This window comes from Manis pentadactyla, chromosome 2 (genome assembly GCF_030020395.1).
Source record: "Manis pentadactyla isolate mManPen7 chromosome 2, mManPen7.hap1, whole genome shotgun sequence".
Classification (NCBI taxonomy): Eukaryota; Metazoa; Chordata; class Mammalia; order Pholidota; family Manidae; genus Manis; species Manis pentadactyla.
Window position 1 is genome coordinate 71,440,062 of NC_080020.1, and position 15,842 is coordinate 71,455,903.

Here is a 15,842-nt window from a genome sequence, read left to right on the forward strand (position 1 = left end):
ATATAGTTCCCTTAACTGAGTATAATTTTCCCACCCAATACCATTGTATATATATAATTTCCTATGCCAGTGAAAAATACCAAAGACAGAGCTTTTCCCAGTGATCTTGCACTCTTTGGTGATGCTTAGATACTCCACTGTCCTAGGGAGTGCCTCTGATCCACTCCATTCCCACATATTAAAGAGTTGTGGTCCTTTTTGTCATCTTCCCTGTAGCACAAATGTAGTTGGGCACCTTGGGTTGTCAGTTTCTACATTCTTCTTTGTTGATGCCCAATGAATATCACTTGCTTATTTTCCTTTGGAACTAATAAATCACAAACATGCAGAATATATAAAATATGGTGGGTTCTTGGTATGTAAGTATTCTTTTCCAGTGTTGGAAGATTGGGAAGATGGCAAAATTTTTATAACACAAAAATATGGAATGTTTTGATCACTTGGAAAATTTGTCCCTGCCCGACACTCTGGGCACCTACTCTCTAATTATTATTTCTTTATTAACCACTTTCAACTGATTGTCAGAATACAGTACAAATCAATGGCAGAACAACTGTTTTGTAACATGAACCTGAATATTGTATAAGATGCTAAATTTTGTTAAATCATTGTGCCCTGAAATTATCTGACATTGACTTCCTCCTTCCAAACCAAGCTCTGATTCTTTTTTTTCAGGAACCTACACAACACTCATTTCCTAAAGGGATTCCTATTAGACTATTCTTATTAAATGCCAAGTGCCTGGCATATTAACTATTGCTAAACTGGGACAAACTTTGACTGCAGCTATCTGTTCAACTAGGCTTTGAAAGGAATGGAGTTCTCTCTTTCAAGTGTTCTTATTCTTTCTAATGGAATTCAATAAATAATCCTCAAATACCCCTAGAAACCATCATACAACTATGAGGGACCAAGCTTTTGGATGAGGCCTAAGATATGGAAGGTACACTGAGAGACAAAAAAATTTTTTAAAAAAGAAAAAACATGAGTTCTTGATGGTCATTGAGCACCTGTCATATGGTACCTGGAGCACATCTATGCCCAGGTATGCGTGCTAATAAATTTCCTTGTGGTTCACACAGTTTTGACTTGGGAATATCTGGCAAAAACCTGTAACTTCATTCATTGAAAGTTACAGGGAAGAATTATTGGCATCAGAAACAAAAACACTGACAAATTGACATATAGAAGAATGAGACCAGTTACCAATTGCAAATGAGAAAATTTCCTAGGACAAGGATGTTTTATGTTCTCTAAAAGAGAATATTTGGATGTCAGAAAACCAAGAGAGACTTTAAGAAGACCTGATGAATCACTAGAATATTGTTTTCAAGTATGTATCTCTTTCTGATCAGGCTGTGCCAGAGAAATGAAAAGGTGTCCCATCTGCCTTAAATAATTTTACTGGAAAAATTTGCCTCTTTCCAAAACAAAACACCTTGTTTATTCTAAAATTAGTACATATTGTCAGTGAATGTTATTAGTAACTGAATAGACAAAATTATTTTAAAATATTTGTTTTCATCTTTCAATATAAATTTCCAAAATATTATTCCTTATTTGAAATGGATTAAATTTTAGTCAATTTTTTTCTGTAACAATGGTTATCATATGCAAAACACTTTTTGTGTATAATTTATCATGATTATTTCCAGTTTCAGATAGGAAAGAAATTATAAAGGGAATTAATATTTCTCTCTCAAAAGAAGTAACAGTACTATGCCATAGATTAATACATACAATGAGCCAAATCACATATTTTACAATAGCATTCTAAAGTCTTAGCAGATATAACATAGCAAGGTTACAAAATGATTCAAATTATGGTTAAGAACCAGTGTTTTTAAAAAGACTTCCTTTTTTGAATACAGATTTTCTTCCAAACATTTTTTTCCCTTAACATTATAATCAATCATAAACATTTCTAAGTGACCGACATTTGGTGTAGGCACTAGAGAGTCAAAGAAATATGAGTTATGATCCCTTCCCACAAAAAGATTTTTCTAGTTGTGTAAAAAACACTGGATATAATATTAAAGGAAGACAGAGCTAAGGGCCAAAGAAGAGCCGGAGATAGCAAGTGCTGCGGATCCTCTGTGGTTCCTGCGGACCGAGCTGGTAGTTCCCAGGCATCAGAGCGATTGTAACCTGTCTGCATTCTTGAGCTTGTTGTCCAAAGTGTAACCGTGGATCAGAGGCAACAGTATCACCCAGAGTATGTTAGAAATACAGACTCGCAGGCCCTGCCCTCTATCTACTAAATCACAGTCTTCATCAACAAAATCCCCAGGTGATTCACATGCACAGTGAAGTTTGAGAAATATGTTAAGGGTATGAAGGAAAGAAAGATTTTAATCCTCTTTTTCCATTTTTTTCCCCTGAATTGGTTATTTCTAAGGCTTTGATGCCAGCCTTACTTTATGCACAGGTTTCTTATTTACTTTGCAAACAATATTTGAAGCAATATTAATGTTCCACGTGCAGGATGACTCTGCAGGATGGGCCCTCCACAACCGTTATATCAGAGTGGGGGGGCTTCTGCCCAGAACTCCCATTCCAAGGGGCCATCCGTGGATTTCCTCTTCATTATCGCCCATTTGACTGCAAGGATGCATGCGAAAGAAGAGGGATCACTGATGGGAGTCCTGGCTTCTAATCTTGGTTTTGGCACCAAATAGCAGTATGAGCTCAATCACATAATTATTCCAGGTAATATTTTCTTATCTATAAAGGATATTGAATATTCACTGTCTTCTTTCAGCTCTGAAACTTAACAATTTGATTTCAGATTACCATATATTAGAAGATAAAAGCAACGAGACTAACACTACTTAGACTTCTGTGTAATTTTTCAAAGAAAAGTAAGTTGAAGGATTGGTATTGTGTGTGGAGTATGCATGAAAGCAGATTGTGGTTGGGTTAAAAACAAGAAAATACTGAGATTCCTCAGTGCTATGTCATTACTTAAAAGAACATTTGCTTACTTTAAAACGTAAAACAGATTTTTTTACCTTCAACAGCCAACTTTGAAATATTGTACATATTTCTTATATAAGCTAAATATTGTTGGCATGATTCATAAAGAATACTAATGAATTCAACCTTGTCCTATATACTTATTTCCTTATTTCCCTTTTTGACCCAGTTTCCTCAAACTTTCTTTTCTTATTTAAAGTTGTGTTACTTTAAAGACTAGTTGCTTCCTATCAAATGTCTTGCCTTCAAAAATTCATAAAGTAAGTGATTATTGAGTGTCTCTTAGGGGCAGTACAATGCTGATCCCCATGGGATAGTCAAAGAAATAAAACAAGTCCATGGTGTTAATATTTTCAAGTAACTGAACTGGGTAATTAAGGTTACAAATTCAGACATTGTTTATTGAGGAAAGCCTTGACCACATATTAGGCACTGTACATGGTAGGTATGGCCCCATGCATGACCTCATTTAATCTTCATGACAGTGCTGTGAAGTAGATATTGTTATTTCTGTTTAACAGAGGAAATATCTGAGATTTGGAGAACTAAGTCATTTACTAAAGGCTACTCAGCAACTTTACAATGCCCAGTGCATCATACTAATGCTGTAGTAGAAGAGCTTTTCTGACCTTGAAAAGTATATTGAAATAAGAAAATACTGGAGTACTCAAAAAAGAAGAAAAAAAAGAAAGAACAAGCTACTGTAGTTGTCCAGCAAATAGGTAATGAAAGCTTTGAGCCATGGCTTTGAGTTACTGGATGAATTGTGTGGCCCCTGAAAAGAAACATTGAAGTCCTAACCGCCAATACCTCAAAATATGACTTTATTAGAAACAGAGTATTGCAGATGCAATTAATGAAAATAAGGTCATACTGGAGTAGGGTGGGCCCCTAATGCAATGTAAGTAATGTCTTTATAAGAAGATGATCATGTGAACAGAGACAGGGATGGCACCATGCAACCTCAAAAGCAGAGATTGGAGTGATGTATCTACACCCAGAGAATGATCAAGATTGTCAGCAAACCACCAGAAGTAAGGAAGACTCGGGGAAGGATTCCTCTACAGGTTTCAGAGAGAGCATGTCCCTGCCAATACCTTGGTTTAGGGCTTCCAGCCTCCAGAACTGCGAGACAATAAATGTCTGGTATTTTAAGTCCTGTAGCTTGTGTTACTGTATTACAGCCACCCTAGGAAACTAATAACAACAATAGAACACGGAAATAAGAATAGCAAAGAAGGCATACAAACGACACTGAAAACAAACAAAACACAACAAAAACTGGAGAAAATGCAAGGAGTCAACAACTGTACAAAGGTGAGGCAAAAAAGATTCAGAAGTTTTAAACTTGGGAGACCCCAGAATATAGTGCTTCTTTAAAATCTGAGAGTTAAGAGATTTTTAGGCTTGAGTAAAGACTAGAAACAGAGTGGAGAGTCTGTGGATAACAACAGTAGGCGACAGATCTTAAGGAAAGTCAGTAATTCATAAAACACAATTAAGACAAGTTGTGCCCCAAAAATGATGGGAATATTTTTTAAATATATATATACTCAGAATGATAACTATAGCATATTAAATGCTTTTGTGTTTAAAGCACTTTATAGGTGCTGTTACTAATTCTCACAGCAGCACCATAATGTGTTAAAGATGAGGAACTCTCCACCAGAACTCTTACCTTCTACGTAAGAACTGAAGCCAAGAATTAGATGCTTAGCAGTATTCCCTAGTCCCTCTTGTGGATAGGTATGATCTCGTAAGATGTTGACTTGTTCTCACCAGGAGAATGTGAGCAGAATAGTGCATACAACATACAGGCTGAGCACTGAAGTAGCAGATACACTCCTTAGATGCGTGTGTGCTGTAAGACTGTAGAGCAGGCGTTAGCAGACGATTGCCCATTCACCAAGTCTGCCCTGTTGCCTGTTTTGAAAAGAGTTTTTTGTAACACCAACCATGCTTATTCATTTACATGTCATCTATAGCTGCTTTGTTTTACAACGGCAGAGTTGAGCTGCAACAGAGATCTTATGGCTTGCAAAGTCTAAAATATTTACTAGCTGGCCATTTACAGAGAAAGTTGACCAAGCTCTGCCCTAGCATATAGCAAAGTAAAATCTGGAAAGAGCCTGCATCCCCAGAGCACTGAGAAGAGAGTTGCCTCCAGTCTGAACACAAAGTTCCTGGACTATTAGATGAGCCCAGAAAAAAACAAAAACCTATTATATTCAATATATTAAATTTCAGAATTCATTTGTAACAACAGTTTATCCTCTCCTCACTAATACACCATTTACAGATTGAAAATAAAAAACTAAGTCAGAGAAGTTATTTCTTCTAAATTCAGAGTGATCACCTTTGGGTGGTGAGTTTGCAAGTGATTTTTATTTTCTTCTTTGCATTCTCACATATTTTTTCAGTTTTATAGAGATACAATTAGTATTCCAACCAGTTTATCCTTTAAAGTGCACAGTCAATGGTTTTCAGTATTTTCAGAGTTGTGCAACCATCACCATTATCTTATTTTAGAGCATTTCCAGCACTCCAAAACAAATCCTATCAGCAGCGACTATTCCCTACCCCTCCCATCAGCTGGGAACTAATTTTCAGTGCTATTCAAAATGGAGCAATGATGAATTTACCTCTGCTGGCCATTTTATATAAATGGAATCATACAATATATGGTCTTTTGTGACTGGCTTCCTTAACTTAGCATAACGATTTCAAGGTTCATCCACAGTGCAGCATATATCAGTACTTCATTCCTTTTTGTTAATAAAAAGTAATGTTACATTGTATAGTTATCACATTTTGTTCATCCATTAATGGACTGTGTTGTTTCTACTTTTTATTTTAAGAATAATGTTGCTATGAACATTTGTATACAAGTTTCTGTGTAAATATATATTTTCATTTCTCCTGGGTGTATGCTTAGGAGTGGAATAGCTTGATTACATGATAACTTCATGTTTAACATTTAAACAACTGCCAAACTGTTTTCCAAAGTAGCTGTGCCATTTTATAATCATACCAGCAATGTATGAGGATTCTACTTTCTCCACATCCTTGTCAACACTTGTTTTTGCCTGTCATTTTAATTTTAGCCATTCTTGTGGGTGTATTGTGGTATCTCATCATAGTTTTGATTTGCATTTACCTAACGACTAATAATGTTGAATATCTTTTTATATGTTTATTGGCCATTTATATCTCTTCTTTGGAAAAATGTCTATTCAAATCCATTGCACATTTTAAATTTGGGCTATTTATTTGTCTTTTTATTATTGAGTTGTAAGGGTTCTTTATATATCCTGGACACAAGTCCCTTATCAGTTATACAATTTGAAAAATATTTTCTGAGATTCTGTAGGTTTTTCACTTTTTGATGGTGTCCTTTGATTTTTTATTTTAATAAAGCTCAATTTATCTATTTTTTTCTTTTGTCACTTGTGCTTTTGGTATCATATTCAAGAAACCATTGTCTCATCCATGTCCATGAAGATTTATACACCTATTATTTCTTATAAAAGCTTTATAGTTTTAGGTCTAACACTTAAGCTTATTTTCAATTTTGATTTAAGTTTTGTATATGCTGTGATGTCGGGTATAACTTTACTCCTATGCATGTGGAGGTCCAGTTTCCCAGCACCATTTGCTGAAAAGACTTGATGCATTTTTCAACTTTCAATTGATATATTTTAGTCTTATGATTGACAACACTAAATGTCATAAAAAGTATACCAAACATTTTTCAAAATTAAATTTAAATATATGTGGGAAGATAATGGAATATCACAGAGATTGAAGGCAGGAAACTGATTCAAGGAAAATTGGGAAGACTAAGCTGTTGTAGGCAAAATAGAAGTCAAAGAACTTAAAGAGGCACACCTTAGGGAGAGTATTTTTCAAAGGCTGTTATTTGTTTCATTTAAAGAGCAAGTATATGGATAATGTGGAGATAAAAGCAGTGAACATGGACTATGCTTTCAAGAGATTTGGTGATGACAGAGAATCAGAGTTTAAAGGAAAAGAAGAGGAAGAAAAAGATTCTTATAGAGCAACATATTTTTTGGAAGAATAGTCTTACAGTATAAAGGAACATGAATTTTTTTAAAAAATTGGAGTTACTAGTTAGGGAAAGATTGAGGCTGCAGGAAAAAGAGGGAATAATTGATGTAAGAGTAAGAAGGGCACAGGCTTTGGAGTAGAGCTGTGGTCTGTATTTGTTGGATGTAAGAAAGCAAAAGGAGAAAGACTGAGTTGTGAGGTGAGAAACTGAAAAGGACAGAAAGGAAGAGAAAGTAAGGGAAGAAGAAACGCAGTAAGAAGGATGGAGCAAAGGCAAAAGAGGACAAGCTCTTTAAAGATACAAAGAATCCTCTTTCCCTGACATGGCATTCTGGAGTGATCACTGGATCCAAGTTTATATACTTGACAAGCTGTTGTTTGCTGATTCACCTGTGTATAAGGGATAACAAATCAGAGATGTCCCAGGTATGTATTTTGCTTATACACTCTGAGTTAATCAAAACAAACAAAAAAATATGACTCCTCTGAAAATCAAGACATACAGCAAACCCTGAGCCTGCACTGAGGAATGGCAACAGTCACTAAAGGGTTCAGGTTAGTTGGCCCCTTAAAAGAGAGAATCTGCTCCACATCTGGGATAGCGATCAATAATTCATTAATGAATATGCATAGACTTATAAGAGAGATTATTCTTTGTTTATTCATTTATTAACTGTGTAGCTTCACAGTTGAAAAGGAGGAGTGTCATGTGTTTACTTAGTGAAATCTATAACATAGAAGGCAGAGTGAAAGGGGGCACTGCTAATAAACAACTAGATCTGGCTTTATTATGCTTAGGAATTCAAGAGCACATTACCCAGCAATTGTAAACCATGAATGGGAGTGAGGGCAGTTCTAAAGTTAGAACTGTTCCACCTCTTCCTACCTCTTCTCTATGATAAAGTGCAAAAAGAATAAAATGTATAAAATCCAAGATCCTCTAATTCCCAGCAAGCTAACTGGTACAAATGACTATTGCAGTTTCACATTTCTGAGGATCTGATAAAATAAGTACATAATATTCATATAATATTGCTTTTGAGTATTTGTTCCAAAGTAAGCCTGTTACAAGGTTATAGATAATATCTTCTTAAACAATGCAGATAACAATAACCCTGATTTGTGTAAATTTACAGCTATTATTGTAAGACTTGAATAATTCTTTAAACTGTTCATCTGTGAACTTGAATAAATCATTAATGCTTTCTCACTATGTTCCAAAATTTTTACTTCTGAAGTACTGCAAGGTCTTCCCCATCCAATTGCATGCCAGCTTTCTAGCCACTAGAAAGAATGAACTGAGACTCTCCTGCCTTTATTTACATAATGCTTACAAAATTTAAAAAATGTTTGATACATTCACACATTTAAATCTGCTCAGACACAATGGATGCTGCCTACATAGTTTTCTTTAGAAAAGTGCACACACATAAGAAATGTGTCCTACTCCCCCTTCTCCCAAACCGTAGAAATAGTCTCCTAAGCAAAATGGAATACTTGGGTGGGGGGTGGGAGGTGGTTAGAAAGTTGCCAAATTTCTCTGTTTTTGCTTCAGCATCACATTCTAGCTTTTCTGGTATTTTGTGGTCTAGCTCTACTGTTTCACTCTACTCTGTGGGACCACCCACAAGTTGTCTAGTTTTGTCTTTTGATCTAGAATGTGTCCCTTTTTATAATCTTCCATCGTCAGTTTGGGGAAAGTGGAAGAGAAAGGCATTGGATGCCAGCCAACCTCCTTTTCTGAGTATATCTAATTTAGAAGCTATCAACCTGGACACAGGAGGACAGGTACTCTGTGTTTTCACATTGCTTTTAGTCAGTTATCCCCAGCAAGAATGGCTAGACGGAGATTTTCCAACTAAGCTCTTCAAAAACACAAAATTACCAAGCCATTCCTTTCACGAATCTTTACAAAATCATATCAGTAAGAACAAAGGAAAAAAGATAACCACTGTGTAGTATTTAAGGATTTGTTTTTTTACAGTTTTTACTCTAGTCGATTACAAAGATTAGTGTTAAGAAGAGAGATTTAAATACACATAGACACATACCCAAGCAAAACTTTGTTCACCGCCTTCCTCCCACCCACCCCTTCCCACAATGGGGAGGGAGGAAGAAGACGAAACCACAGACTGAATAATGTTCGGGGCCAGCGGCAGCTGTTATTGTGGGGCTGTTAGCATTTCTGCTAATATTTTCAGTTGTAATGGTGTTTATTTTTATGTTCATCCCAGAATAATTGGATCCTCGAACATGTTCATGTTGTTATTGAGGTTGTTTTGGGAAATAAGGATATAATGTCATTTAATTGCTAGATTTTAAAAATAAGGTTAGAGTTGTCTGTCAACTTCAGATCAGTAGATATTGCTAAGATTTCAATCAGCTAGGATGATGATTATGATAAATAAGGAGGAATGGTTAAGAATTTCTGAGAGGCCAGGTATGAAATTATAACAAAATTTCATGTCAGAGCATATTGAAAGATTTAAGCGTGAAAATATCCTTAGAACAATAGGCTTCTTTCTAAAATAATTTACTTTGTCACAGTTGTATTCCAATACTATAGAAATGAAAAATTCAGTTCTCCAAATTGCCCTCTTTCTCCCTCCTTTCCTCGAATACCATTTCCTCCCTTCCTTTCTTACTAACTTGGGTTGATATCTACCTAGCTTAGGTTGATAGAATCACTATTTAATAGATATTAGTAAATTAATGCAGAGTCTTTACCAGTATTTTTTAAATTACAGTTCAGATGTTTCTGGAATGTTCAAAGAAATTAAAGAGATTATAACATTCCTCTTATTTTTAGAGAGAAGTTGAAATCTGAAATCTGGAAGCATTTGTCATCTTCAAAAAAAGGTAATGAAAAACTTTTTTTTCCAATTTCTAATGGAATCTCAATATGTCTTAATGTAGAAACTGCATTTGTATGACTATATGCTAAATACTTCAAATGTTTTAACCACTGACTTTTGACTTGGAGAAGTGAAATCACTATGCTGTTAGATCAATAAAAGGCATTTTGTGTCATTTAAATTATAGAATTAGTTGCTGCTAAAGCCATAGGCATATTTACCCTCAGCAGTTTAGCACCATAGAAAGGTCCTGCATTACTGGCTTTCTTAGGCAACAAGAAGATAATCAAAGGCATAATTCTAAATTGACTTTCACAGTGCAAGAAATACACTGATCTAAAAATTTGCCAAGAGGGAGACCAGCACATCTGCCCCTATAGGAAATGATTTTTGCATAGTAAGTGTTGATCTGCATAACCATATGATCATCTCAAGTGCTGATTACCAAATCTGAATCATTACTTAGCAAACTTCTATAAATACACATGGCACCATGTAATATATTCAGCTGTGCTAAATTAATGACAAAAGTCCTTACCCCAAGGAGCTTAGGGGTCTAAAAACAAAGAATGACACAAAAGACAAAAAATGTAGAACACACACTGAGTTGGGGGAAATTTTCAGTGAAATAAATACAGTGAAGATTTTTATGGTTGTGGCAAAGGAGGAATTAAGGATCCGTGTAGTTTGCCTTTCGGATGGCTCTCACTGCAAGATAAGTGCCGGCCTGAGAAGGTCCTCCAACATTTTAATCTCTTGATTTCTCAGGAATTTCGGACATACATTTCTAACTTTTTTTTTATGTCTTCCCATGAGTATACTTAAACACCATAAAATTAACATATCCAAAACTGAACTCATTATCTTTTCTTCACTGTTTTCTTGTTCCTTAAATCAGCTCCTGTCTTGGTTAAAGGCACTCTCTTCTCCTTAGTGATTCTGAGATATTTCACCTTCTCTCCACTCTTCTCCTTCACCTGCCCCCTAAACCTGTGGATTACCATATCGATGCTACATTCTCCATTTACACCTCCTTAGTCCTAATTTAGATCTTTGCATTTTACTTGAGATGATTATTGTGATCTCCAGCTGGTCTCTTCTTTAATTTATCCCTGAAGTTACTCTTCTAGAACAAATCTCAACCACTCCTGGTTCAAATCTTGATAGCTGTCACTGTAAGGGCAGCACTGCTTCCAGTGGCATTCCTGGCCCTTTACACCCCCAACCCATGCCTCCTTCCATCCTTATTTCCTCCTAAGCCCTACTCACCATTCCTTAAAGTTATAACCTTATTTAGGCACCTCTGCATTGATTTATGATACTCCAGCCATTTTACACAGCTATGTATATTCTTTCTACCTTCTTTGTCATTTCAGACCTAAAAATAAATGTTCTTCTCTTATGGAACTTTCTCAGGTTGCCCATGAGGAATAAATGTTGTCCTTCTGCATGTGTGAACATACATGATTTGATAGCATTTGTTTTTATCTCATAGAAATTGGCTACCTTCCCAACAATAACATCTCTCTTACAATGTCAAGAGAACCCAGATTTTTCTTCCAAGTTCTACCTCTTTCCTCTCTCAATTTAGGGTCATTAACTCCTCCTTGTGTTCTTGAGGTGGGTTTCCCATTGTTTCAAATCACAGTGAATATTTAAAATTGAGTATGTAACCCAAGCAAATTCCACTACTCATTAATTTCATATATTTTGCCAAGACACTGATGGTTTTGTTCTTATTTGGTTGGTGCTATAATGCCTGACGTTACTTTCTCTGTTTCCAACCAGGAAGGGATCAAGCCTATGGTTAGAGCCAACCTCAAAGAGAGATGAGAGGTTCATTTTGGTGACACATTTTGAATTCTTTATCAAGCTGCTTCTAAAACTGACCCCATCCATGGACTATTCTGTTATGTGAATTATTTGCTTAAGCCAGTCAAAGTTGGATTTTCTGACACATGCATCCCCCCAAATCCTATTCCCATCTATCTGGCTAGCTTAGTAAAGTATTTGCTTATAATTACTTTCTCCAGTATAAATTACAAATTCTACAAGGACAGAGAATAGTTTACATCTCCCCTATTTCCTATTGTGTTTGTCCTGGAGTATTTGGTTATCAGCAATTTAAGCAGATGCCATCTGATCATCTGTCAGGAATGCTTCCAAAAGAAATACTTCAGGTAGGAAAGATTTGATTACATAACCTGAAGTGCCCTTTCTACCTCTTGGTATTTTTTTTTTATAACTTTATTACTTGTAAAAATTCTAAAAGTATACCATGCTGCAAAGTTGACTGTAATGGTAAACACATTTTTTAAAAAAAGATAATTTAGTTTCCTAGAGCAGTTGTAACAAAATGCCGCAAACTGAGTGGGTTAAATAAACATAAATTTGCTATCTTGCAGTGCTGGAGGATGCAAGTATGAAATTAATCCATGTCCACAGGGCTGTGCTTCCTCTGAAGGATCTAGGGAAGGATCTGTTCCATGCCTTTCTCAGCTCCTGGTGGTTGGCTGGCGATCTTTGACATTCCTTGGCTTGCAGCGGCCTGATTCTATATGCCTTCTCACATGGTGTTCTCCCTGTGTCTTTGCATGGCTGTCTTCCTGCAAGGATACTAGTCATATTGGATTAGAAGCCCACCCAACTCAGTATGACCACATTTTAATTTAGTGATTTGCATCTGCAACAATCTTGTTTCCAAATAAGGTTACATTTTGAGGTAATGGGGTTAGCACTTCAGCATTTTACTTTCAGGGAGACAATTTAACCCATAACAAACGCCTCTAGGAGGAAGCTTTATGGGCTCCTTGCTCTGCAGAGAAGAGCACAATAAAGACTCCAAAGGAGAATCTAAATGATTTTAGGGAAGCAAAGAAAGCCCTGGTATTTCCATAAATAGAATGGACACCTGGTGGTCATGACTATTTTTTTTCACTTTTTAAAAAAATTTTGGTATCATTAATCTACAATTACATGAAGAACATTATGTTTACTAGGCTCCCCCCTTCACCAAGTCCCCCCCACATACCCCTTTACAATCACTGTCCATCAGCATAGTAATATGCTGTAGAATCGCTACTTGTCTTTTCTGTGTTGCACAGCCCTCCCCGTGCCCCCACACACACTATACATGCTAGTCGTAATGCCCCCTTTCTTTTTCCCTGCCCTTATCCCTCCCTTCCCACCCATCCTCCCCAGTCCCTTTCCCTTTGGTAACTATTAGTCCGTTCTTGGGTTCTGTGATTCTGCTGCTGTTTTGTTCCTTCAGTTTTCCTTTGTTCTTATACTCCACATATGAGTGAAATCATTTTTCCTCCATGATTGGCACTTGCATATGAAAGAAAACATAATCCCAGTGGACACTATCTAGCTCCATCAGGCAAAAGCAATTCATGTTAACAACACAACCTTACTGGTAAGGAGATGCTTTTATTCATATTTTGCTCATGAATAAATTAGCTTTTTAAAAAATTCATAGGAGAAAAATACCGTGTGAAGTTGTTTTCACTTTTATGGAGGTTATCTGTTTATCAAGATGAGGGCATTATGTAATTTTAATGAATGAGATGTAGCAATATAGTCTTTGGTTTCATAACAAGATTAAAATTGATTTTTAACACAATACAAGTCTTCTCCATTGAAAGGCAAACCCCAAAGTTTTTTCATTTCCATGGAGGTGTCACAGAAACAAATCCACTTGTAACACATGTTTGGAGTCAGGCCATCTTGGTTCAATCCCAGCTTCCTCCAATATAATTGGGCAAGTCACTCCACCTCTCCAAACCTCAGTTTCCTAAGATATAATCTCAAAAGCTTGTTGTGATGATCTGAATTAAGTAACTGCATGTAGTATTGTCTGGCACATAGCACTAATACAATTTGGTTGTTATCATTTTTTATTATAATAGGCTCAAAGAATTTCTATTTAGAAATGTTTGAAGCAGAAATGGAAGAGAAAACCCTAAAATATGGTAAGATATTAGAGGAATTACTACTTCCTAAATATTTTTTTTGCAATTATTCAATAGGGAGCCGCTTGCCTCCTCGGTATTTCCACCTAGTTTTAGAAATCACTAGAATGTGAGTTACAGGAATTTATTTATATTGTTTTCCACTGTACCAGTGTTTATCACAATGCCAAGCACAGATTAGGGGTTCGGTAAAGATTATTTGAATAAATAATATGAAAGAATGTTCCACATGTACCAATGACCATTTTTCATCCAACCTACTCCCTGCTTTTAATTAATGGCACCATGATTTACAAGTTGCCTAATCTGGAAAGCTGGGAACCTATTTAGTTTTTTCTCTCCTTCACTTTCCACATCCAATTCCTAATCCTGTCAACACTATCTTTTCAAAACATGTCATACCGGTCCACTTCATGATTTTGTTCAGGCCACCGTGATCTTACACCTCCACTACTTCACCGGCCCCTATCCGGTCTTCCTGTTAGATCCATTTTTGCTTAGTACATCCTGAGTGAACCGAGTTGAAATCCAAACTCACCCTCATCGTGTGCACACTCCCTTGAGAACTATTCCAGGTTCATCTCTCAACACTCCCTCTTTCCACATTTCTTCCTAATCATGCTAAGCAGCTCCCAGTGCTGCACTTACTTTGACCTTGAGTACACTGAACATATTTAGTCCTCGTCTCAGAAGGCTTCCCCTGTCAACTCCTAGTTTAACAAGCTCTTTCTTGGCCCTAGATCTAAGCTTGGAAATCATCTCCTCTGGGAAACTTACCTTGAATCCCTCAGCCAAGATGAGCACAGATGTTTCTCCCTTCTCCAGGACCCAAAGACTGCAGTTCTGATTCTTGTAGCACTAAACACCCTGCACTGCCCTTGTTTCTCTCCCCAGGAGATACTATAGGCATGCTGCATGCTGGGACAGTGTTTTATTCATTGATAAATTCCCAGCAAGGGACAGTATTTGTCAAATAATCAACACTTAATAAATATTTGTTGAATGAGTGTTATATAGACACAGTGCAAAGCAACCTTTGGCCAAAGCAATGATTGCAGTATTAGCAAATCTGTGCTGTTTTTTTTTCCTTCAGAACAGTTCACTTTGATTTATCTTGAACTGTTATGCAAGCTGTAACTAAAAACGACTCTGCTTGACACTGACTATAAAAATACCACTGTGCAGACTGTGTTTTTAAAAACCAATATTGAAGCTCAAATCATTTATAGTGGTGTCCATATTAAATGCTCTCAACCTACGTTCACTAAGTGTTGAAAGATTTTTTTACATCTTTCCTACAGATTTCTCCTCCAGCTGCTACCATAATAGCTTCCCTTACTTGGTCCACACTGTTGCTAAGTGCAAACAAATCAGACTGTATCACAGAATCCACCTGACTGAAGGAGTAAGTCCTAGTCCTATGAATCATCCATTGACTCATTCAGCAGAAACAGCTATCAATCTAACCTGGCATTTGTAGGTACATGTGAGGTTGGTTTGACCCACAGAGAACTGCTTACACTTTCTAAACTTCATTAAGTTTCAAATTTGGAGGTGTTAGGATAAGATAGTGCATACCCCATCCCCATCTCTTCCTTGTACATGTATAGAATGGATTTTAAATTCTTGATATTTCTTGACATTTGAAGTTAGATATTACATCAGCTATGATCAGACTTTCCTCTCAGTTTCATTGTTTTTCTCTTAACCCAAGACCCTGTTACAGTATTACAGTGGACCAAATCCCAAGTGTCTATATGAAGTTGTTAAATTTTGAAAAATTCTTATACTTACTCAAAGATTTGTTATGATCTTTATAAATGGATCCATTATCATATTTTACATATTTCTTTCTCCATTAAAAAATAACAACAGAATCATTGTTTAAAATACTTTCATTTAATCGTTTAAAATACCGTATCTATACAATATGGATAGGGCCAGAAATGACAAAGCCTGTGTTAATGGG

General features: G+C 36.2%; 1 long non-coding RNA gene across 1 annotated transcript in view; it reads left to right on the forward strand.

Annotated features, from left to right (window-relative positions):
- Nucleotides 1-2,652: 2,652 nt before the first annotated feature.
- Nucleotides 2,653-15,842, forward strand: part of LOC130682700 (uncharacterized) — a 44,207-nt gene continuing 31,017 nt past the window's right edge. The window contains exons 1-2 of the long non-coding RNA XR_008995990.1: nt 2,653-2,709; nt 9,854-9,903. This is a non-coding gene — a long non-coding RNA (uncharacterized LOC130682700). The remainder of the gene's footprint in view (nt 2,710-9,853; nt 9,904-15,842) is intronic.